The sequence below is a fragment of the Acomys russatus genome, chromosome 7 (genome assembly GCF_903995435.1).
Source record: "Acomys russatus chromosome 7, mAcoRus1.1, whole genome shotgun sequence".
NCBI classification, from domain to species: domain Eukaryota; kingdom Metazoa; phylum Chordata; class Mammalia; order Rodentia; family Muridae; genus Acomys; species Acomys russatus.
Genome location: NC_067143.1, coordinates 24829941 through 24850806, shown reverse-complemented (window position 1 = coordinate 24850806; position 20866 = coordinate 24829941). Strand labels below are relative to the sequence as shown.

The window sequence follows — 20866 nt, the reverse complement described above, 5'->3', positions numbered from 1 at the left end:
GGCTTACTATGAGATATTAGTATGATCAAGTTCACACAAGTGAGCCAGCTTACAGCCTGTCTTGGTCTCTATTGGGGTTTCTCCATGTTTAACTCAATGAGGAACAAGTTGTGTTGTCAAGAAGGGCTCTATGACTTCTAGTTTGAGGTTGACTTGCTACCTAAGAATGCATGTGTATAGTGGGCAGGGAGAGCGATTCTTTTTTTCTGAGAATATAATACATATTGTTAAGACAGTCAGTATTCTCGGTTTCAGCGCACCAGGATGCTGAGGTGGCTTCTGTGGAGTGAGGAGAATGATTTTTGATGTTGCCTCCAGACATCTTGCATGGTCCTGCAACAGAAAGAACATCGCAGACAAGCCCAATCACGGGCATGGCTGTACATGCCTGTAGATCCTTAAGATGCCAAACAAGTTTTGAAAACTACATATAGAAAGAAATGGGAAATGTTGGAGCAGTTTCCTTTAGATTATGTGCATTTGTCTATCATTAGATTTTAGAAGGGTAGTAACTTTTCTTAGAGTAGCCGCCATGTTGGCTGTGGGCGAATAGATTTTACAAATAATCACTGAAGTGCATCCCTGGGCTGAGAAAGGGCTTTGTTACAGAGGAAGTGGCCTCCCACCCATGAACAAGGAAAATGTTGCCTCAAACAAGCACTTGAGGAATGGAATGAGGATGCTGGACCTTTACTGCAAACAAGGTAGGTGTGTGCTCAGTTCACATAGTAGGTTCCCAGGAAGGTCAGGTTACCATGCAAGGACAGGTTAAGGCAAATAGTCTTTACTTGTTAGTTTTCTTTCTGACTCATACCCAAAATGGGCAATTCATTATGGATTGCATCTACAGATAACAGTTATTTTCATATAATCTATGCATATTCTCTTAAGAAGACTTAGAGTTTCTAATACAGCAACACAGTGAAAATCATTGGCGTATTTTACTGTTCAAAGAATAATGACAAGAGCTTTTTAAATGTAGATATTTAGTATAAATAAAAATAATGTATCAAATATTCTTAATCCTTTGCTTTAATCAGATCATGGAGGCTCTGTGGGAGCAGATTCTTACTGGATTTTGAGGTGGAACTTTTCTTTTCTTACTTACTGAAAGTTCTTGTTTTATTGGAATTTTGAAAGGAGGATAAGCCTTGTCAAAAGGACATTGAGTTTGCTATCCAGAACAATCCCATAGACAGCAGCCCTGATAACTTGTTGTGATAACCATGCATTCCTTCTGGTACAGCTCTGTTGGGCTGAGCAGTACAGGGGTGGGGGAACGATAGTTTTAGGGCTCATCCTTTCCTCCACAAAGTGCCAAGACACTTTCTTCTCATCCCTACTCTGGCTCTCACCCTTGCTCCCTACAGGAGCAAAGGTAGCCAGAGTTAGCACAATTTTTTGTACCAATATTTGTATATTATAGCTTCTAGGTGCCAGGCATACCAAGGAATGTTCATAGGCCCTCATTTAATTTCCCCAGGGAGACTTTTGTAATGTAGCTTTTACAAATGAGAAAACTGAGTCACATGATGGTTAAGTCTTTGGTTCACATTCAAGACTATGACTTCTAAGCTTAGCATTGGCCTTTACCAAACCAGCCTTCCAAGTTTAGCCAAGGCTGATGGTGCAACAGCCTGGGCACAAAGCTGCCTCCACTTATCTCAGTGGCTCAGACATTACACAGTGGAGCCCTCTCCTCATGTCACCATCCCACCGGACTCAGCTCAACTGAAAAGCCAGCTCCTTCATTTCTGTGACCTCCACTTACTGTTTGTGCTTCTCTCGAAGTGAACAGGCCCTGTGTTGCCACCATGGTCCTGCCTCAGCTCACCACATTGGAAAACTCGCTTGAATAATGAAAGAGTGAATTGATAGGTGGTTCAGGTTCCTGAAGATGCCACAGGAACAGTGTCCTAGGGTAGCACACAGCCTAGGTGGAAAACTCAGCTCTACCACTTGCTGTCCACATGATTACGTCTCAGCTTCCTCATCTTTTTCTGCTTTTTTAAAAAAGTTCTCTGAAAATGTAGTTTATTTTTTATTCTAATTTTAATGATATATTTACATATACACTTATATTATTATACATATATGAAATAAGCTACATGGAGCAAGAAGAACCCTGAAAAAAATCAGTAATTACATAAATGTTATATTCATAGTGTTTTGGCTATTTTTATTTGGCAACCTGAAGAAAACATTTTCTTATCTTGGCGAGTCTAAGATTCTGAATGTAAGTCAATATGTATCATAGCTCATCTCTATCAAATTAAAACATCTATCCAGATCTAAAAACATCTTAACCCCTAAATAACTGAGCTTAATTGTGAAAATAAATTATTTTGTCTTCAAACTCATCAGAGACTTGAGAAGGAATAAAGTTAATTACCTTAGTAAACAAGAAGTACATGTTAGCTGCTTCCAAATTGAAAAAAAAAAAAAATGGCAGACACAGTTTGCTACCTGAACAGTCAACCATAACTCTCTATAACATTGGAGCATCATCTTTAATGTTCTGGCCCAATATATCTGATATACATATTTGTGAGGCAGGAACTATTGAGGACTTGCTTACCCTGTCTTAACAGAGTTTGGCTGTTGACTCTTCCTGCATCCAAGCTTGCCTATTTTTAGGTAGAATTCTGCCAGTGAGGACAGTTTGCCCGGTAGCTGGTTTGCCACATTTGAAGCCATTTCCAAGGAGGTTTTTTGATGTTCATTATCTTCTTTGAGGTAGGCTGGGTGTTGCCAGGACTTAACCTGTCTTATTGTCAAAGAATCCTTAACGGAATAAAAAAATATTTAAATGCCATATTCTGTAGGACTCTGATGTTTTTGAAGACCTTATCTAACTATTTTACCTTATCTGTCTCTAGACATACCTATCTTTTACACCTAAGAGGTACATTCTTGTGATATAAATAGAATAGTAATTGACATGACCATGACTTGATCAATTAACAATGAACTTGTCTAACTTACTTATCCTAAACAGCACTTTTAATGTATTGGAAGTAAACTTTGTATTCTACTTGAGTGGTATGGGTACAATACCTCATATTAGAGTAGAAATATATATAATGTGTGTGAACAATAATCTTAAATTTGAATTCTGTACCAATGTGTCAAAACTAAACTTATTTTGCATCAATATACAAATTTCTATATCAATGAATTAAATATAACCCTGTGAGCAAAATTAAGGACTTAAGTTGAGGAGATGATTCACTAATGTACTTCTTGTCCTATTAACCCCATATATTTCTGTATTCCTCTTTCTTTCTTTTCAGCTCCTATCTCCAAACCTAAGAAAGAAAGATAAAGGAAAAAAGAGACATCCCTGATTCCAACCTTGTTTTCTCTCCAGATAAGACCCATAGTAACTTATAACCAACTCCCAGTGTAAACAAACATCTATAACCCAAGAAAGCAACCAAAAACCTACCTAATCACCCTTAAGAGAAATGGAGTGTCATTCTTTTAAGGTTTCTTCAGGCTGATATGGTGTGAATAATATCTTTGTAGGGTCCCAAATAAAATTGGGGCAAAATGGTTAAACAAAATAGGACTAGCATTTGTGGTCCAGAAGACGGAACTTTTAATGTGGTGATTCCATATAAAAATTGTCACTTGCATGGTGTGTTAACATGAATCCAGCCTTTATCACAAGAGAAGGACACCTGGAAGGTAAAGGCACATGGAAAAGACAGTGTAGAGACACTGGAAGAAAGTGTCTTCTGTGGTCAAGAATATTTTAATAAGAAACCAAACTTAAAAGAAAAAAAAAGAAAAGAAACCAAACTTTTGATCTCAGAACTCTTATCCTCTAGAATTCCTAGCAAATAAATTTCTGTTTGTTTTGTCCCCAGTCTGCGCTCTTCTGTTAGAGCTAACCTAACTGGCTATGCAATGTACTTTTAGGCTGAGAAGTTATTTACTTTAAATCTTTTAGTGTTATTTTTCATTAATACAGTACAAATCCAATATGGTGAGTCAGAACGGGAAATTGTAGACAAAGGGTGCTTACATCATTGCATCATTGTATGGGATCTGATCATCCTGAAACCAGTGAGGTAAACTGAGTCCACATTCCTGTTGCTTCCAGTGATTTCTCTAGCATCCTCTTGCTTACCTCCTTCAGCTCCTCTTCTTAGGCAGTTTATCCCATGTTCTCCAGTTCTATGTTTTACTCTCTGCAAGATTTTATTCTTGTCTTCTTCCCACCATAATTTGAAAATTGTAAACCAGTCATATTATTTTAATTTTTCTCACACTTTTTATTAATTGACTTTTTTTTGGCTCTCCTAATAAGTTCCCCACATTGTATATTTGCCATATTTATTTGACTATATTTATCAGTTTAAATCAACCAATATAATTAGAGATAATGTTTTTTGGTGCAAAATGTTTGTTGTTTCTGTTTGGTTTGGTTTGGTTTTGTGTTTCTTCAACATGATCTTACAAGATATCCCAGGTTGACTAATGATCTTCCTACTTCATACAATACAGACAGACAGATGTGTTCTACCATATCTTTCTCTAGTGCCAAGTTTTGATGGGGTTTCGTGAGGACTCTTAAAAATTACATGCTTTATAGCCAATGTTGTGAATACATATTTTTGGTATTTATAGAACATCTATAGAATTAGCAAAACAGTTTGCGAATCCTGCATTTGGATTTGTGATGAAATAATATCCCTCCTAGTCATGGGTTTCATTGATTTTTATCACAAGATACGTAACTAAAACTGTAGACTTTCAGATCTTGATTTAATGTCAATTTAATGGTCCTAGATTCAAATAGATACAAAGAATATTAGAAAAAGATTGGTGTTTTATAATAACCCATTGAGAGACTATGAATATGTAAGGAAAAAGTCAGTGCACAAAATTCTATAAAAAGAGAAAATGACTTCTTATTGTAGTAGAAAGAAATTTAAAAATAGAAGACCACTAATAAGTAATGAATAGGGTAGTGGGGTAAGAAATGGGAGATCAGTAACTGCTCCGCTTTATTCTATGCTGTAATACTTTCTAAAATGGCTAAATCCACTACTGTTGTAGCAAAAGTCACAGCACTCATTGTCTTAGTCCTTGCTTACTTTAAATTTGATATTAGGTGTCAATAAATAAAGGAAAACTTCAGAGATATGAAGTAAATAATGTATCCTAGGGGATATTTGTTCAAGTGAATAGGTTTGGAAGCTCTCAATAAGCAAAGTCCAGCATTGGCCTAGCTAAAGACATGGGTCTTTTCAGGAACTCTGCTATTTGCTTCAACAGTGGACACACTTTTGCATTAATGGTACTATTTGTTACACATTTCATCTGCAAAGCAATTTACAAAGGTATCCTCATGAGAAAATGATGGCATTCAACTAGCTTCCTAGCCTACCTATATTATCTACTGCCAAGGCAAAATCAATCTGTTTAAAGATTCTATGGATTAAATCTTTTAAGGGGAAATTCAAACTAAGTACTCAAAGTAACTAGTGCTTTGATTAACTATTTGGAGACATAAGCTTTCATTTGCTCCATTGTTTGTTTGTGTTTCCTTTTCTATCAATAAACTATATAATTAAAAAGAAATGGTAGGTTTTCTAAATACTATTCCCTACATTCATGTCATGACAGGAGATGCTGAGAAAATCAGGAGAAACCTATTATCTTTAACACAGTGGCAGTCAAGGCAGCCAGAGCAGCAAAGGGAGCCTTGGAGGAGAACTTTCTGTTGTATGACTTAAGTTTCTGCATAATCTATGGTTAAAATCAAGCATGTATTCTTGTTTTAAACTATCTTTATAAAGACTCCTGTGTAAAGAATGACCATAAACCATGAAGAAGAAAGAATTAATTGACCTGCAGTAGAATCTTCAGATAGTTTTCAGCCATTTCCCTAAAATAGTATTAGGGTTTCCTGGGGTCAGTGTGCCTAGCCATGGTCTGCCACACCATGGACAAGGGTCCCTGGGGGATCTGCAGAGGCATGCAGAACTGACAGGGACATGGAATTGGTACTGCCTTCCGTGCTTTGAGTAATGTCTTCTGCCTCTGCTGTGGGAGGATCATCGCTTTTCTCAGAACCAGTAAAGTTGAGGCATGTCTTGAATTTGAAACACAACATAAGTAAAAAAATCACACTCTCTTCCTTCCTTTCTTTCTTTCTTCACTTTACATCCCAAGAGTAGCCCCCTTCTTCTTCTCCTTCAGGTTTCTCTACCCTCCTTCTCCCCTCTTCTCCCTTCTCCACTCCTCAGAAAAGGGGAGCCCCCTTCCCTATCAACCCACCCCAGCACATCAAGTCACATCAGGACTGAGGACTTCCTCTTCTTCCTTGGCCTGGTGAGGCAGCACTGCCAGGGGGAAGTGATCATAACATAGCAACAGAGTCCATGTCAAAGATAACCCCTGCTCCTCTTACTAGGGTTCCCACATGATGTCCCAGCTGCCCATCGGCTGGCTACACCTGTGTAGGGGCCCTAGTCCAGTCTATGCAAGGTCCTTGGTTGGTGCTTCAGTCTCTGCAAGGCCTCCTGGGACCTGATTAGTTGGCTCTATTGGTTTTCTTGAGAAGCTCCTGTCCTTTCCCTTCTATTCTTCCCCCAAGTCTTCTACAAGTCTCTCTGAACTCTACCAATGTTTGGCTGTGAGTCTCAGCATCTGTTTACATCTGCTGCTGGGTGGAGCATGTCAGAAGACAGCTATACTAGGCTTCTGTCCATAAGCATAGAAGAGTATCATTAATAGTGTCAGGGATTGGCTGTCTTCTATGGGGTGGGTCTCAGGTTGGGTCTGGTTTTGGTTAGAAATTTTTATTCCTGCACATCTCATAGGCAGGGTAAATTTTGGGTCAAAGATTTGTGGTTGGTTTGGTGTTTCTCACACCCCACTAGGAGGCCTGTCTAGTTAGAGGATGGCCTCTTATGTTTCCATGACCCCTGCTACTAGGAGTCTCAGATAGTGTCACCCCATATCCTCCATGGAGCCTACCCAAAAGTGGCTCTGCAGCTTGTCACAAATGTGTCCTTGCCATTGGTTTCTCTGACCTATGCAAGCCCTCTGTCCTCTCACCCCTGATCTTCCTGTGTCTAATCTTTACCCTCAGTTATCTCTGTGATCCCTCTACTACTCTGTTCCCTCTCTTAGAAGTTCTAGGAGATGCTTAGATTTTGGAAACTATTAAAGGAGAGCTGAAATATATATATATATATACATACATACATACATACATACATACATATATATATAATATAACATTTAAAAATACAAACATACAGTAATCCACAAAACCTCCAGTGTACTTACTACTTTAAGTTACAATGGAATTTAAATTCTAAAAAAGAGTCTAGTCCCACTGAAGGCCCACACATACCTTGTTATGGCTCAGAATATAATTATCCTGTACATTTCTGCCTCTTCCTTTCATTTTAAAATTCTTTTTTAAAATGCACTCCTGTTTTTTGATAATTCCAGCCTGAGGTTATTCTCAGAGTTCAGTCATTTGAAGCATCAGTTAGTAATTACACTGATCCTCCAGTTCCAAGATAGAAGCAAAATGAAATGAACATAGCAGCAATTGCAAATGGGAATAAATAATGTAGAGTTGATCTAACGGAAAGTGGGAGTGGAAAGAATGAAAGATTCTATGGGAATATAAGAAAAATAAATGGTTTAAAGTCAAATGTACCATTAAGAATAATAAAACATCAGAGTCACATCATTATTACAATATAAGTGAAGTTTCTTCATGCTTTTTTCCCTTTTTTTTAATGTTGGAAAACTTGCTGATAAGTTTTTTGAATGATGCTTTATTTATTCTTTTTGAATGTCATATACGCATACTGCATATTTCCACCATGTCTACTCCCCTTCTCTCTCCCTGAGAGTCCTTCTGAAGCTCTCTTATGTCTCACTCCCAAATTCATCTAATCTTTATTCCTTTGCATTTTAAAATTATTTTATTTTTTTAAGTTAAATTGATACCCTATGAACATATAAAGGGGGAGGAAGTCCCCCTCAGGCACAGTCATAGGGGAGGGGAGTAAGGGGAAAATGGGAGGGAGGGAAGAATGGGAGGATACAAGGGATGGGATAACCATTGAGATGTAACAAGAGTAAATTAATAAAAAAAATTACTTTAAAAAAAAACCAAATATAGCATTCTCTCCCTTCCCTTTCTGTCCCCCAACCCCCTCACATATACTCACTTGCTCACTCTCAAATTCATGGCCTCTGACATCTTTTTCCTTACTCATTGATATGTATATATAATATATTAAATTAATATATTTTCATTCCTAGCTATATAAATTCAATCTTCTTAACTGATATTATGTTATCTGTATGTATGAAAATACCTTAGAATGGTTGACCATATTTCTTTAAAAATTTGTTAATATTTTTTAATGATTTTCCTACTGTACTGATAAATGTATGTGACGGACTCATATTATTTACATTATTATCAAATATCCATTCTTGCACTGCTATTCAACTATGTTAGGTACAAATAATGACAGCTTTGGCCCTACAGTATGTTTAAGAGGACTATGATGCTTCCTTTAGCTAAGGAATTATTTAAGCAACGCTCTGATAAATATAACATAGTCGTTTAATTGTTTAACTAGAGATATTAAAACTGAAGGTTTTAAAACCAGTAAGTTATGAAGCAGTAGTTATGAAAATCTTCCCCCATAGCCCTCTCCATGGTCTACTTTCCTATTGCTTATACTCCATTTCTCACCTGCTTTCCACAGCACCAGCACTCAGACAGTGACAATCACTTTAGATGACGATGACCGAATGTTACACAGGTTCAACAGCAAAGAAACTTTCAAGTTTTTGAGAATGCAGCCCCAGAAGCCACAGATTTTTAAAACATGCTGTCCTATTTCTAAACATCCAGCAATTGGAAATGTGAGCTGGAGGCAAAGAGGTAGCTCCAGAACTCTTACAGATGCCAAAATGTCTAAAAAATTTATTTCTCTGAAGATTTTCCCAGAACTATGTTACAGAGACTTTTTGATGCAGTACTTATAAATTCTATATTTATGTTTTTGGCTCAGAATAAGAGGCCTGTAGTACTTACAGGTTTGAAAGTGTAGTGAAGAAATTTATTTTATTGAAGGATAAAAAAATCTGAGGTTTTGAAGAGAAGTGTTGGATGAAGACATGCTCTCTTAGGACTTTCAGATAGCAAGAGAGAAAAGTCAACTATTTGAGGAGGTTCAGACTAGAGCCACAATATACATGTTTAATGACATCATATATTAACTTTGATGGGATGGGAATGAACAAAAAACTAGGGTTGTGTGTAGCTTACAGGCATGAAGAACATACTGCCAATTGAGCTCCCCACACAATGGCTCATGATCACATGCACAAACATATAGGCATCTCGGAAATACATAACAGAGACACAGCAAAAATGAAGAAGTCAGGGCAGTGTTTGACTGTGTTAACTGTGCTCTTACATACAGAGAAGGAATCTGTGTGCTGGGAGAAGTTGCCTCACTACCATCATGGTTAGAGCTTTCATTATTAGGCAAGAGATGCCAAATTTGTCACCCCTGTCTTTTTTCTTCTTAAATATATCTATGGTTTCTGGTAATGCTGGAAGACCATGTGCCCTAATTTGTTTATGTTGTTATAACAAAATACCAGATTTGGATAACCTATAAAGAGTAGACGTTTGTTCAGCTTATGGTTCTAGAGACTGAGAAGTCCAAAACATGACTCACATTGTCTTGCTGCATCTTAACATCTCAGTGAGCATCATATGGTGGCATACAACAAGGATACTAGTTGACACATTCCTTAGACACTGTGTCTTTGTCTAATTCTAAATACTTCCACCCAAAGCTAAGTTTTAAATACAATTAGTATATAAGTTTCAGAAGACAGATTTGTTATAGCACTTTGTTTCCTGGAGAGAAAGCTGCAGCTCACACATGTACTTATGATGGGTTTGAAATACAAGGGTGATCTCCAAAAACCTTATCCCAGAAATCAACTACTCCAAGTATTCTGGATGTTTTTGGCCAAACAATGTTGGACTGCTGGCACGGGAAGTTCCCTTTGGCTTTAGAGCACCAACATAGAGGCCTTTTATATAAGAGAAACTTTGTAAAAAGGCCATTTGCAACTCACCTTCATGCATTTTTGCACTTAAAGCTAAGGCTGTAATACTTCATGGTGTCATAAGAATCTTGTAACCTGCTAATATACCTGAAATAACAACAGCTATAATCAGATAGGTTTCCCCAGACTGTCGTCATTTGAACTGGACAGGGTTGTTTCTATTAAGATGGTGACACAATGGAACAAGGGTGTAATTACTGTGTCTAGCTAGGGCAGTGTTTCAACCCTAGGCCTTCCAAACTGTGTGAGTTATATGCTTTCAGTACTTTCTATGTCCACTTGCTGTGACTGGCAGACTAGGATGCTGCTGGCTGCCTCCACAGCCCTTATTTTCTTTGGGATGTCTATCAGCCACAAGCTCCTTCAGCTGCCCTAAAGGGTCCTTATCAACATTTAACCCTTCTACAGACATCACAGCAGGATCTGCCACAGAGAAAGTGATGTCACCTTTCCAACATAGGAGAACAAACCATTCTATTTAACCTTTAAGAATAGAATAAGTATTGGGTCATCCCTTACCCTCCACCTTACATACGGCAGGTTCCTTCTAAGATTTTTTGACATGCCATATACTGATACCTAAATTTGAGCCAACAGATCATCTTGAGATATTTTAAAATATATTTTATTAATTTTTTCATATTACATCTCATCCCTTGTATCTTCTCATTCCTCCCTCCCTCCCATTTTTCCCTTACTCCCCTCCCCTATGTCTGTGACTGAGAGGGACCTCTTCCCCCTGTATATGCTCATAGGGTATCAAGTCTCTTCTTGGTAGCCTGCTATCCTTCCTCTGCGTGCCACCAGGCCTCCCCATCCAGGGCACGTGGTCAAATATGGGGCACCAGAGTTCATGTGAAAGTCAGACCCCACTCTCCACTCAGCTGTGAAGTATATCCTGTCCATTGCCTAGATCTGGGTAGGGGTTCGAGGTTTTACTGCACATATTGTCCTTGGCTGGGGCCATAGTTTGAGAAGGACCCCTGGGCCCAGATCCACCCATCATAATGTTCTTCTTGTAGGTTTCTAGGACCCTCTGGATCCTTCTACTTTGCTATTCTCCCATGCTTCTCTCATCTAGAGTCCCAATAGGATGTCCTCCCCTCTGTCCCACTTTCCTGATAGTGAAGACATTCATGGGACATGCCCCTTGGGCTAGTATCCAGATATAAGTGAGTATACACCATTTGACTGTTTCTGCCTTTGGGTTAACTCACTCATTATGATCATTTCTAGTTCATCTCAAGATGATTTGCTGACAAATGGAATGAACTAGAAATCATTTTGAGATATTAAGCTATTCACATCAGTTCAGTTGAGGTAGATGTTCTTAGAGGATTATTCATAATAATTTACCAACACAGTTACTGTGTCTAGTTGAAGACTATATGAGAAAAGTCATTTAAACTATTCATGAAGACACATCAAGAATAAATAAGACAATCCAAATAAAATATCAGGAGACTTGTTTCTTTCAGTGAATTCATTTCCTCTGAAACAAGGTACATACTGATACAGTTATAGTTTACAACATGGTTGAATTCTTTTAGCTTTCTGCTTAAACCCACACTAGCATACAGCTTACAATCTTACCTTTCTACACATTTTTATGATGCTAACACAAACAGTCTCAGGGATGATAGGTAGAACAAATACTATCTAACAATTAAAATCTTTGTACTGTAAAGTCATTTTCACAAGACCTTTCTTTAAAGCTAACCTAAAATAAAAATGAATTCATAAAATGTGTATTTCACTCTTTCATCAAATAAATAATAATAAAGGTGATTACAGAACAAGCTAGTTCATATTAAAAAGGTGGATTGTCACTGGTTTTTATGAGAAGAAACTAGGTATGATCAACAGCAACAGTGTGCAAAGGAGAGAAGAAGAAGCATTACAAATAATGGGCTATGTAGTGTGCCATCGCTATTTAGGAAAATGATAAAGACAACTGTTAAATAACTGCATTGCCATCTTAACAATTAAGGGCTGAATGAACGGTGACTCTCCATGAGTTCCAGAGGAATGAGCTTCTTTAAGAAAATTAACTGGCTTAAAATGTAAAATTGGTTGCATTTTTAAATTTTATTTATGTACTTATTTGTGTGTGTGTGTGTGTGTGTGTGTGTGTGTGTGTGTGTGTGTGTGTGTGTGTGTGTTGTACTATGATGCATGTGTGGAAGTCAGAGGACAACTTGCAATAATTGGCTCTTTCATTCTATCATGTGAATTCTGGGGTTTGAACTCAAGCCTTCAAGTTTAGCAGCAAGCACCTTTGCCTGCTGTACCATATCACTAGCACAAAGGTAAAACTAAACTAGAAGAGCTTAGGATAAAACAAAGTCTTAGGTGCTCACTTCGGCAGCACATATACTAAAATTGGAACGATACAGAGAAGATTAGCATGGCCCCTGCGCAAGGATGACACGCAAATTCATGAAGCGTCCCATATTTTTCACACAACAAGAAAATTTGCTCAACCATGTTCATAGCAGCCTTATTCATAATAGCCAGAACATGGAAACAGCCTAACTGTCCCTCAATAGAAGAGTGGATAAAGAAACTGTGGTACATATACACTATGGAATACTACTCAGCTATTAAAAACAAGGAATTCTCGAAATTTGTGGATAAATGGATTGAGCTAGAAATGATCATAATGAGTGAGTTAACCCAGAAGCAGAAAGAATCAAATGGTATATACTCACTTATATCTGCATACTAGCCCAAGGGGCATGTCCCACGAAAGCCTTCACTTACCAGGAAACTGGGACAGAGGGAAAGGCATTCTATTGGGACTCTAAATGAGAGACGCATGGGAGAAAAGCAAAATAAAAGGATACAGAGGGTCCTAGAAATCTACAAGTAGAACAATATGATAGGCAGATTTGGGCCCAGGGGTCCCGCTCAAACTAAGGCACCAGCCAAGGACAATACAGGAGGTAAACTTTAAACCCCTTTCCAGATCTAGCCAATGGTCAGAATATTCTCCACAGTTGAGTGGAGAGTGTGATATGACTTTCTCATGTACTCTGGTGCCTCACATTTGATCATGTCCCCTGGAGGGGGAGACCTGGTGGCACTCAGAGGAAGGACAGCAGGTAGCCAAGAAGAGACTTGATACCCTATGAGAATATACAGGGGGAGGTAATCCCCCCCCAGGAACAGTCATAGAGGAGGGGAATAATGGGAAAATGGGTGGGGAGGAATGGGAGGATACAAGGGATGGGATAAACATTGAGATGTAACAAGAATAAATTAATAAAAAAAAATTAAAAAAAAAAGAAAAACAAAAAACAAAAAAACCCACAAAGTCTTAGGTACAGTAATGACTTTTATATACATCATCAAAGACATGCCACATTTAAGACTTGAAAGGCTAGATTTCATCATATAAAAATCCCTTATCCCATGGAAGACAGTGCCAAGAAAACAATAAGAGAAATAAGAGATTGGGAGAAAATATTTATGAAAGGCTTGGTAGATGACAAACTCTAAGCTAGTAATATAAAGAGCTCTTCAAATTTGAGGAAAACTACCCATGAATTTTACACTTAAAATAAGTCATAGGGGAAGACTGAATGCTTTAATGACACACACTCTTACCACTTCAATTCAACCAAGTACAAACAGTTCTAGCTATGGAAAAAAAAGTCAAGAAAATGAAAATGAAAAATTAAAACTATTTTTATTTTCAAATATCACTGTCTAGATAAGTTTTCATAAATCCTCAATCAATAGGTATGTCTAGGATACAAAATAAGCACACAAAAATCAATGGCATTTTGACAATTATCAGCCTACAATGGGAAATCAAACTCATTTAATCCACATAGAAGACAATTTTAATTAAAAAATTCAGTAAAGCAATTTGTGTAGAAACAATCTTGTTCTAAAATTTATACGGAAAGACAAAATAAATCAAAGAGTTGAAATTTTATTAAAGTGAGGTGAAAATGGAAGGATTATATGCTACCTGATTTCATGATGACTATGAACCTTTAACAATAGGCCAGGCAGGTATTGGTGAGAAGATGGACAAATAGATCAATGGAACACAATAGATTGTTCAGAAATAGACTATACATGTATGACTATTTGATTTTGACAAAAGTGCAAAAAGAACTCAATGGAGAAAAGGATAGCCTTTCAACAAATGGTTTTAGATCGTAGATCTAAAATTTGAAATATTTTAAAGAATACATGTGAGAATAAAACTTCATGACCCAAGGTTAAGCAAAGAACTCTGAGACCTGATATCTACAGCAGGATGTGTGACCAAGAAAAAAAATCATAAATTGTTCTTTATCAAAACTTTAAAAAGTCATCTGCAAAAAAATATATTGCTGAGATAATCAAAGAGAGCAAAGCCCCAGGCTGAGGAAAAATATTTGAAATCATGTATCCAAGACTGGACTGGCATCTCAAACATATAAAGAATACTTTCAGTTAAACAGCAGGAAATACACTAGCAAGCCCATGGTCCTGGCAACAGCATTAAACAGACAATTCAGTGTGTATTTGGATAATAATCATATGAAAAGATATTCTATACCTATTCATGAAAATATTAAGATTAAAACAATAAAGTATACTACACACACCCATGATAGTGCTTTAAACAAACATAGGCACACCTATCATATGGTTGTGACTTTATGTCACAACAATAAATCCAGTGGAGGCAGACAATGGCCAAGCATGTTTTCACTTTCCCAGTACTTATAAAGTTTTGGATACACTACATAAGTATGCATAGAGTTATTCTTTTCTTTTTGAATGTGTGCATGTCATGCACAAACATGTACATGTGCCTTTGTATATATCTGGGTGTGACTGTGCATACAGAGATCCAAGATTGATGTTAAGTATATTTTTTAACATATTACATCTTATATATTATAGCACGGTCTTTTTTAAATAGCTGGAACTTTGAGAGTTGAATGCGGCTGGTAACTCTCTACTGGGATTATAGGTAGACGTTCATGCCTACCTTGCTTTATGTATGCTCTGGGAGATCCAAGCTCTAGTTCCCATGCTTAACTCTTCACTATTCAGGCCATTTTCTTATCCCACAAATGCAAATACCTTAATGTTATAACTTTTTTTTTTTTTTTTTGGTTTTTCGAGAGAGGGTTTCTCTGTGTAGCCTTGGCCATCCTGGACTCACTTTGTAGACCAGGCTGGCCTCGAACTCACAGTGATGAGCCTGCCTCTGCCTCCCGAGTGCTGGGATTAAAGGCGTGCACCACCATGCCCGGTTTAATGTTAAAATATTTTATTAATAAAAATTTTATCTTGGACTCCAGTGAATCTTTACCAGGAGCAGTTTTAATCTCAAGAAAATAATTGTTTTCTTTGCTCTTTTGTAAGAATCAATATCTCTTCTGCAAATTTTAATATAAATTATAACTTTTGTTAATATTCAGAGAATCCATTCCTATTTCTAGTTCTTTTGATTTCTTTATCAATCTATTCAACTTCTCTAGATGCAAAAATCCTAGGTGACATCTTCTAACACAAAGCTGTTTCATTTGTACAGAAAAATATGTTCAGTGTAGCCATATCCTTGAGTAATCTCAGTTCAGTGTTAGGGATAACTTGTGTAGATCACATATCAGTACTTGCTGTTTCGCCTTGATCTTTGATGTTTCCACCCTGTCCTTTTTATTTAAAGCTGTGAGCCGACCTCCGCCTGTCTCCGACTTCTTCAGCTTCCCCAATGTTCTCATCCATGTTGAAGACAGTGTTTTTCTCTTTTGATTAGCCTTTCCCTTAAGGAAATGTCGTTGATTTGATCTTCTGTTAAAGCGTGATGGTTAGTTGTCAACTAAATGTAAATGAAATGTCTAGCCTGCTAGTAAAACACACCTGTGAGTGTGTCTATGTGGGTATTTGTGGAGACAATGAGATCATTAGGGTTCTGAACCAGAAAATGAGTTAATGCCTTAAAGGGCTCATGACATGACGGAATTTTCACGACATAGTAAAAGGTCCATTGGAGGATGTGTTCGGGGACTAAATTTTGTCATGGCTTCTTCTTATATCCCTGTCTTGCTCCCTGTCTGTCACCATGAGAACTCACACTGCTGTATTTGATTGTCTCAAACAAAATTGTTTTTTCAGACTAGCTAATTTGCATTTGTATCACCAATGTATGAAGGTGTCCTCGTTCCTTCAGTTCTTGGCAAGTCTTACATTTTTAATAAGAGCTCAAGGTCACCCTCACCTATCTAGTGTGTTTGGGACACACAAAAACCTGTCTCCAAATTAAAATAAACTATCACAAAATAAAATAAAATGAATTGAAAGGATAGGATGCCATACAAGAACCTGAAACCAAAGGAAGTGGTGAACACTAGAAAAGTTATTTTGATAATAATCATAAAAACAAACGAGTTCATCAACATCACCAAATGCAGGATTAATATGTAAAAGTCATCTCTGCATTCTAGGCACTAATGCTTTGATAATGCCATGCTTCAGACTGCTTCCCAGCTTAAAGAACCTACTCTTTCATATCAGAAGATGTGATGATCACCTGGACCTCTATATCTTTGACTCTTTTCACCACTTTGATGAATTATTCAGTCTGAGGTCTATCAAATATTCACAAATACAGGATTTGGCTTCCCACCAATGTTTATTTAAATTCTATCTTGACACAAGTCTTGCACATTTAGGTGACTAGGATAAGCTCCATCACCTGCTATTTCCATATTACGAACTCCATTGTGTTTTTTTCACTATTACCAACCTGATTTACATGCTGATCGAATCATGCAGATCGACCAGAGCATATCCTACCTTGTAAAGACAATGACCCACTTTCAGCCCAATCCTCTCTTGCAGTAGCTTAGGTGTAGTGCATGGTGAACCCTGAGACACAGATGACCTTCACTCTCTTTGTTCCTCTACACAACAAGCTAGCTTTGCGGAGCAAAAAGTTACAGAAAATATGATAGCATCCTTCTATGTAAAGAGTACCCTGTACTAAAGCACTTTTGCTCTCACAGGTTACAAGCCCCAGAACTCAACCAAGAGATATTTACACCGCAGTAGAGGAAGGCTGTAAAGCTGATACTGGCTTCATTGGAATGAGGTCTGGGGAAGCTAAGTCTAGAAGAACACTTAAATCAATGTGCTTGCTATATGGTGAAAAGCACTGGTAAGGAACCTAATGAATCTTGTAGTAATAAGATAAGCTCTCATATCAATTATTTCTGAGGAGCATCCACTAGGCAGACAACTAAGACTTCTTCTGTCCAATATCATCTCAACATGCAGCCTATATAATATCCTTGTAAAGAAGCATAAATGTAATTATACCACTCTTTTCAGTAATTTATGAAGCTGACCATTGTTAAAAACAAACCAGCCCACCAGAAAATTGCATTGCCATACTCAGAAACAAAGACAGGCCCAACAAGCACATTACCATCTGACAAAGCATTTGATTGCTCAGAAAAGTTATTCATTTAATCTCACATTGATATATGTCTGTGTCTCCTTTGATGAGCCATTGAATTTAATTGGAGTAACTTACAGGAGAATGAAATATATACAGAGAGCCTTTCCAGTCCACACAGAGATTCTGAGCTAGTTAGATAGCCTGACAGAGAGAGCCCTCACACCTTATTGCTGTCTCATGCACTAACTTTGGAGCCACTCATAAGTCCTAATGTACCACCACGTGTGCCTGTGTACTACTTTATGAACCATCCCTTTGACTGCTCATAGGCCCTGTGCATCCCTCATGCACTGCTTCATAAGCCCCTACTACCTCCATGGAAAAAATCGTAGTTAGAGAGTCTTGTGCAAATAACATAGGCTACTCTGACTCCAATTTGTCAAAGGACAGTATCCCACTACATATATGCATATATATGTATATGTATATATGTTATAAAATATATGTGTGTGATTATATATAATCACTACATAGATATATAAAATCACACACACACACACACACACACACACACACACACACACACACACACACACACACATATATAGCAAGTTCTGAGTATGTCACAGCAGTTCAAAGGAGGCCAGGAGGAAGTTTTAAACAGTTGGCTATTTTTGTGTTACTGGTTTAACTTAGAGCTTTTTTTCTAATAGATCACATAAACATCAAATAAAATTGAGCTAGAAAATAAATATAAGAATTAGATACTCATTATAGAGAAATAAGAAATATGGGATCCACTGCATTTTGGTAACACTTGCAAGAAAGTTGTTCTCTATCACAGGTATTGCGGTTCTCCTGAGAAGTGCTGATGAAATATCTCATTGCTAAAATACCATGGCCCTTTAATTGGCATATGGATGAAGAGAACCTTGAATACTTGACTATATCCATCTGGACTGTAGTCAACATTCCTTTGCTGGGATTGGATGTAAATGGCTGGGCCAACATATCTACAAAAACTGACACGCTGACTTCCAAGCTTTACTAGGCTTCTCTCAGTTAAATATTCTACATTTCTTTGCTGTCCTTGGGTGCCTTTCCAAGGATTTTGGGTGCTTCCTTCTCTATGCTTCCCTTTTCCCATGAGCCTGTATTGCATGGATAAGCTGCTGCTTGTTTAGGGAAAGTTAAATATCAAGAGAAATAAGGCGATGTTTCAAGAACTACACTTTTCCCTTTTTCCACTCAGACATTGCTCCAATGTGCAGATGAAGAGAATTCAGATTTTATTAATGTGAGCAAACTTTTCCAAATTATTTTCTTCACTATATTAAAACTTGTACTTATGGTAAAGAATAAAATCCAACTCATTATCTCTAGACCTTAAGTCTAATTCTATGAAAATCCTCCATGGTGCATAAATTCTGCATGAATAATTTTATGCCTCTTTCACTTTGACCTTTGGCTAAATTAAACAAAGCAATCACAAGATTTACAAATGAGAAACATAAGAAATACAGAGTTATTAAAAATTAAAATACATAACATAACCTTTCATAATAAAATGGATGTTTTGCTAATTTGATCTCAAAAGCATATTGATCAAATACATGTGATAACGAAGAAATATAAGGGAATCTAATTAATATGTGCCTGAATTAAGATATTCATTACAGTGGACCCTAAGATCATACATGTTAATGCGTTGTGAGGAAATTTCAACTACATTTTGTAATTGGGTCTCATTGTTAGCAAACATTTGAAACGGCGTTTTCCTCAGTTGTTTGTAAAGACATTGTGATTTGCCATTTGATGTGTCCTTCATCGTTTTCTTCTGTGCACAGAACTTCGAAAGAGCCTTTGTGTGCTTTGCCTTGTTCATTATCAATATCTAGATTACTGATACTGGAGCTTACACTTTGTGAAAAGTGTGGGTGTGGCCAAGGAGTAACATGAATTTCCCCACTAAGCAGATGTCTACTGACAATCTTCAAATGTGCTATCCAGTTTCACAGGCTCTTCCAAGTTATATAGTATGGGACTGGATCACAATAAAGACTCAGAAGGCCTCTAAACACATATTAAGTATATATTTCATAACTTTTATTGTCCTGTCAAGCTTTTGGAAGTCATTATGAGTATATGACATGTACACATGTATGCCTAAGCCATGCTACATGCGTGTAAGTCAAAGGAGATTACATGCTTAAGCCATGGCACATATGTTAACATATGCCATAGAGATATCTGCACATCCGTGTTTAGTGTAGTGCTATATACAATAGCTACACTAAAGACTCATCATAAGTTCATCAACCTACAAATATGTATGAGAATGTGGTACACACTCATCACAAAGTCTTATTTAGACATAAGTAAAATAACTGATATCATTTGCTATATAATATTGTGTCAGGGGAACATGAGAGAAGAAAGGATACTAGGAGACAGGAAACAAGAAGAGAGAGGACTGAAGAAAGACAGTAGAAGTGAATATGGTGAAAGTACATGATACTTAAAACTGACAATATGAAACACTACTCTATGCACAAAGAATACACATTGAAAATGTTTTAACTGCTTTTTCAAAAGCAGTAAGATTTTTGCAAAAGATAAAATAAAAAGAAAGCACACAAAACAAACAAACAAACAAACAATCAAACCCAATGGGCTTCTTCAAGAAGTCTGAGTTCCATTACCCTCACTGCATGCTACACAGCTATACTGATGATATTCTCCACCCACCCCCCCTGCGATACCTCCTGCTTGCATATAATACTTTGAGAGGACCACAGCTTGACTCCTGACTAGAGGTATTTGCTGCTGCCATTGATGCCAGAATTGCTGCAAATGGAGCAGTAGTTTTCTCAGGCACTCTATGAGAACAACCTTCCTCACATGGCTCCATTTTATAAAAGCTACCTTTCAGGGCATTCCATTTATTCTGTTTCATAGAGGACAAGGAGCTTGTCCATAACTACATAGGCAGAAATCCCTCTTCCTCCCTGCTTCTCAGAGATCTGCCTGTTGGATCCTCTTGCTCCTGGCCCAGTGATTTAATAGCATCCCCACCTCGTCCTGCTTATTATATAGAGACCTAAAAAGAGCATGTTTCTAGACATGAGAATGTGTAGCAGTAGCAACATCATTAGGTATAAAGGGCATTTGTCTCCACCATCTATACGCTTGTGTAATTAGTTTCCTTATGATTCATTCCATCAGTGGCACCTAATAGAATAAAACACAGAAGACCCACTCATCTTCTCTGTGTCTTCTGCCACTGGGGAAAGCCTCAGATGTCATGTT

The 20866-nt window shown here is 37.4% G+C and overlaps 1 non-coding gene across 1 annotated transcript; it reads left to right on the top strand.

Moving 5' to 3' along the window:
* The first annotated feature begins 12495 nt into the window (after positions 1–12495).
* On the top strand, positions 12496–12602 carry LOC127192484 (U6 spliceosomal RNA). The gene has a single exon (XR_007830971.1). It is a non-coding gene; the product is annotated as a U6 spliceosomal RNA (small nuclear RNA).
* The last annotated feature ends 8264 nt before the right edge of the window (positions 12603–20866 follow it).